Genomic DNA, 6,014 nt, shown 5'->3' on the forward strand with positions numbered 1-6,014 from the left:
CATTGCTTGGAAAGCTTGCAGAATGTAACATTATTTTAGCCAGGGAGTGAAATATGATTGAATCAACAGTGAAATATTGAAATCAAAATTGAAAGAACTCGTTGTGTAATGTTGAATAAATGTCAGATTTCCAGTCACGACTCACACTAAATCAATACTGATTTAGCTATTATCCAAAAGGTACCCTGGGATTGAACTTTATTTAATTTAGATATATTGACTCACCAATTAACCACAAGAATTCAGACCTTTTGATGACATTTCCTTATACAACATTTGAACACATGGTAAAACAATCAAATGAAACTATACTTACAGGTAAGACATTCATTCATGTCATTAATTTTTAAAGAATGAGTGAAATACTTATACATCATACAGTACTAATGCACTTTATGTCACCCTGTGCGATTTCATACTTGTCCAATTATTTTTCATCTGAAGTTGATCCTTTCTCAGCCTCTCTCTCTCCAGCGTTTCTTCATCTACGAATGGCTGAAGGTCAGTTGCAATATCTTTTTGTGTTGCAGTGCAATGAAAGAGACAAATTAAAAACACATCACAAGTGGAGTGCAGAAGACATAAAAAAAAAATGTGAAGAATCCAGCAACTCAAGGGGAGAAAGTAACATTGATTGTTTTTAAATAGAAATGTTTCCTACTAATTTCATTTAAACTAAATCTTTTATACACATTTTTAATTTACAACTTCTAAAAAGTGTTTTTTTGTTTTTGATTGTCATTACTTTTACATCTACTAATTAACAGTCAGGTGTAGTGTGTTCAGGTGCCAACAAAACTGCAACTCCACCTTGCACTCCCACCTAACGCTCACTGTGATGTTTGGGTGGAAGACTGATTTCTGTAGATCACCTTGTCAGTGCAGCCTTGATAGATAGGAGAGCGAGCGAGAGGGTGGACAGAAAGTAATAGCTGTTGGTGTACCTAGATTACACTTGTTGTATTGGACTGAATTGTAATGTACAGTATGTGCTTGTGGCTTCAGAGATTACTACTAGAGACTAGTGACCGCCCCACCCCAACTCTCTCATGAGTGCAGCCAGTAGGTGAAATAACTTCTGACTTACCAGCACTTGTAGGTTAGGGATGTGGTACTAGCCTGAGGTGGATTCTGTCACTCCTATGAAAACACATAATTGCTATATATATATAGACTGCAGAATATTGCATTACAGGCAAACAAGGACATTGTCTTCCACAATACAACATTGTGATGCACTAATTAGGATTTATTTTACTTAAAATTCATTGCATTTACTGTTGTTGCGCTCCCACCAGTCTCAAAGGAGGTGCTTACTGTAAGCATTAATCCTCATAAGGAAAAAGTTTCCCTTTAAATTAAAATTTCTGAAGATTTCTGCTTTTCTAAAGGACTTGGCTTCAGACTGCCCTGATAAATCTTTTATGTTACTGTGATAGACATCGTCCATTTGTTTAGGTGAATATATAACAGTATAAAAACTTGCAAAGCACAACCAATAAATCATGGGAAAGGTGACATTCAATGGAACATCAGTTAAGTTTGAGGCTATTTTTAATTGTTTGTTTTCATCTGAAATCGTCTGAAATCATCATTTGGCTGCAATAATTTATTTAGCAGCAAATGCTATCACATATATCACCATAAATAATTTAATGACCATATACAAACAGCAAATGCAGCAAGATAATTGCACTTGGTCTAAAGAAAATGACGCAACATTGCCAAAGATCCACTTAGAGGCATTTGTTTTAGGGTTTTGTTGTTTTTGGTTGCTCCCTGAAATATTACATTAATTAATTTTCCATAACCATCGTGGGGTCATGGGGGGCTGGAGCTGATCCCAGCTGACACTCGTGAGAGGCGGGGTACACCTTAGACAAGTCACCAGTTAATCACAGGGCTGACACTTTGGGCTGTGGAGAGAAATCACATTTCCCCACAGAAATGGACCAGCTGGCTGGTGAATTAGAACCCCAGACCTTTTTGCTGTGAGACGACAGCACTAATCACTGCACCACCAAGACAAAAAGACAACAATTCACAAGTTGACCTTACATCTTTCTACCTTTGTCCCCAGGATGATGAGAGATGATGAGGGTGTTGGGCAGTTGGAGAGGTTGAATACATTTCAGTATTCAAATTTATGATTTAGTGCTCACACGCTGTGTGCATCACAATGAAGAAGTGCCTCAAACATATTGTAAATAGCTAGCCTTTTGTTACAGGAATTTTAAAGAAAAACCCTTAAATAGGGAGGATCGATTCGAAGCATCAAATTTTAAGTTGAATTTATTGTTCTTGTGCAACACACTAAAGGGGTTACAGAGAAAAGCTCTGACAGTTGGTTCTTATACATTTTCCTAAAAATGGGCTGTCTCATCCCCTGCAAATTGTTAACAGACAATTTGCATATAAAGCATCTAAACAGTTTTCTTCAACATATCCCCTAATCAGTAGCCAGTATATCCCCAATCTAGATGTCCCCTCTCTGACCTGTCCCTGGCCCTCATTTTATTCTGGAATTCCTCTATTTATACATTAACCCGAATTTTACCTTACCCTGCCAATCTCAGTAAAACATCAATAAATGGAAGTGCCTTCAAGACATAATAAATAGGAATACACATTGTATAAGTTAAAACATCTAAATAGCAGTGTAATCCTAATTTTTATGACACCTTTCATTTAAGATATTTTGGCAGGATGGACATTGAAACAATATTTTTTAAATGTTAGAATTTCAGAACTGAAACCACAACCTTTAAACCATGTCAGTTGAATAGCACACATTGGTTACTGAATCCAATGTATGGTTGAAATTTAGCAAAGACAATTTAATTGGCAAAATAACAAAAAATCATTGTCTTTTGGTCTTTGCAACATGACTATGTGCACTTCCTCATCATCACATCTTCAATTTACTGTCAACAGAACTCTCCAAAATAAGTGCTAACATCACAGCACGCTGACATAAACAACATTTTTCATCCTGTATTTGTAATGCAGTGACACAAAATCTGATCGAACAGGAAAGAAACAATGTGACACTTTGACAATAGAGATTTGTTAAATAAGACCAAAGCTCCATCTGAGCTGGATTCATTCCTCCAGGGGAGGTGGGGTGATATTTAAATCACCTGTGCTGGTCAGTGATTTTAATCCTGTCCAGAGCACATACACGGGTAATTTTTCACCTCCCTAGTAATAATTATAGCGGCAATTACCCACTGATTGGTGAACTCGCTGGTCCCCCTGTAAATTAATTCTGTCTGGGACAATGTCCTTGTATTTTTAAGTGGAAGTTTTTTACTCTGGCTGCTTGTCCTTTGACTTCGGATCAGATCTGATCTAATCGGATCAGTGTAAACTTTGACTTTTGTGTGAAAACAGAGGAAGTGGAAAATAATTTTATTAACCTGATAGACAGAAACAGATTAACACCAACAAATAGTCCAATCTAAGAGCCAATGTGACAATTAGCTCAGTTGGTAGAGCATCCGCCCCATGTATGAAAGCTTAGCAGCGGCCCAGGGTTTGTGACCAACCTGTGTCATTCCCCGTCTCTTTCTCCCCACATTCCTGTCACTCTTTAGCTGTCTCTATAAAGAAGCCAGAAAATATCTTTAAAAAAGAATGTCCAGGTGAGAACGGTCCGGTTGCACCCATTAACATTCTAGTATGTGAAAAAAACACACTGGATTCTTGTTGTATTTTTTTAAACTTATCACAATCGTCTTGGGCGGCACTGAGCTGAGCATGCAGGACGGTTGCAAAATAGTGTTGGTAGAGAACTTGGTTTTTGGTGGAACATACCAGATAGTGAAAATGGAACATAAAAATGGTCAGCCAAAGGCAAGCTTGTATCAACAGCCTACTTTCTGTGAGCCGGACTAAGTCCCGTCTGAATGGGGCTTGTGGGAGTGTGAGTGGCCATGATAGAGTTTTTTTTGAGGCCCAGCTAAATGCTAATGTTACCATGCTAACAAGCTTACAAAAGCAGGTACAGTGTAATGTTGGCAATGTATCTCAGTTCAGCATGTTATAATGCCAATGTTCGCTACTTTGCAGTCAATTAGAGCTGAGGCTGACGGAATGTCATTGGTTTTGCAGGTATTTGTGAACAAAATGTCGACACAAAATTGTGTTCTGATCCATTTGGTCGATATTGAAATATTTCACACAATAAGTGAACACTTTGACCTGCCGGTGGTGTTCGTCAGGGAATCACTACAGTCATTACATCCTGCGGGGAGCAAAAAGGTCTGTACCAAATTCATCCTGTACCTGTTGAGACATTTGAGTCTGCAGGCCAGAACGACAGACTGACATTACCAGTCACAGAGCCATGCCACTAGCATAGTTCGAGGGATTAAGGGGGCTTTAAGATTTATCTCATAAAGTATGCATATAATGGTTCTGCAAAGGTTCAACATTAATTTCTAACTCTTAACTCTGGACTTACTTTACACAGTATTTCTTCACCAGAGGCATTTTCCCCCTTAAAACCAGTGAGGAGTAGAATATCTAACATTTAACAATCTTTTATTAAGAGCCAATAATTAAAAAAGGTCATTTGATTTACTGCCTTTATAGTTTACTAGAAATCTTTGTCTGTGAAACCACAAACCAAAGCTTCCAACTTTCCTTTGTTGAGCTGCGGGTCCCCCCAAACCTATGATGCATAAATTTCAAATTACAGAGCTGGCCGATTGCTATAAATGAATAATGAATTTCATCACCTACTGTTATATGAACACATCTCATCTCTGTGCAGCTGTGTGCATTGTCCAGAACAGGGCAGAAGCCTAATTACTAAGTTACAGGATAGGGGAGACCGGACTAATCTCTTACGGGTTTTTCCAACAGATGTGTCCAATTAATGGCCTCTTTGAAAGAGTTTAGATGCGTACTATTCTGGGAATTGTATTTCAAAGTAAAAGACCCAGCTTAGTTTCTGATGAATAAACCCTATAGGCAGTCTTAATCACAACTTTCGTCTATCCAATCATACACAGGACTGATCTTGGATAACAGATGGGATATGAACTGAACTAAAGCCAATTGCGAATGTTAATAACCTGGTCAGAGCAGATAGAGAGGGCAGATAACATCCCTGGTTGGAATCATTACTTCATTGGCTGAAACACAGCAGGAACGCTGCTTGGGAATTAGACATATGGGAGTCTTATCTTGGAAAATGAAAGAATAAAGAGGGAACGGCAGTAGGCACATCAAAATGAGCTCTTCGTATTACAAGCGAGTACTGGTGGATAGGAGAGAAAAATCCCACCATAATTTACCACTTGTATGCACAATGCAAGTCCTGCTTTCCTTGAATGAGCGGGTTGAGAGGACCCTTACAGTCATAGAAAGAGAAGAATTAAGGCTGGCCAGTAAACCTTAATAGATCTGTGCCAATGCTCCCCTGCTGCTCTGAGAGAAGCCTGTCACGTAGCATGTACATGCATTTAGGCTTATTTACCTCGATCCCGCTGGATGCCTGACAGGCACGTCTCACTGCTGGAGATGCAACGTCGTTGTCTGGCAACCCCTTGATCAAAGCGTTTTGTGGTGTGGCCAGCACATCGCAAAGGGTGACACACACACAGAGAGCTGCACTGCAAAAGATAACAGAAAAAAACAGAAACCCAACATCTGCACTCATTTAGTGCAGCCTGCCCTTCAGTGTTGATGCTCTAACCTAGACTTAAATTATTAATCATCATTTTGATCTACTAGTCAATGGGGCCCGTGGCTCTGCCAGATACATGTACTCATTACGCCTCATCCTCAAACTGAAGATGAAGACAAGAAAAAATATGCTGCAAGTTATATGACCTTTTAGTTTCAGGATTTTGGAAGCAAATTGGGATCAATAACATTGGAGTGTGCAGTCTGGCCTTTATTAAGGCAGTTGAACATGTAGAGCCTACTACTAGAATCTGTATTCTCACTACAACTTCTCTTGTATATATTGTGTTGCTTATTGCTATTGCTATAAAATGAAACCG

The sequence above is a fragment of the Larimichthys crocea genome, unplaced genomic scaffold (genome assembly GCF_000972845.2).
Source record: "Larimichthys crocea isolate SSNF unplaced genomic scaffold, L_crocea_2.0 scaffold271, whole genome shotgun sequence".
Taxonomy (NCBI): Eukaryota; Metazoa; Chordata; class Actinopteri; family Sciaenidae; genus Larimichthys; species Larimichthys crocea.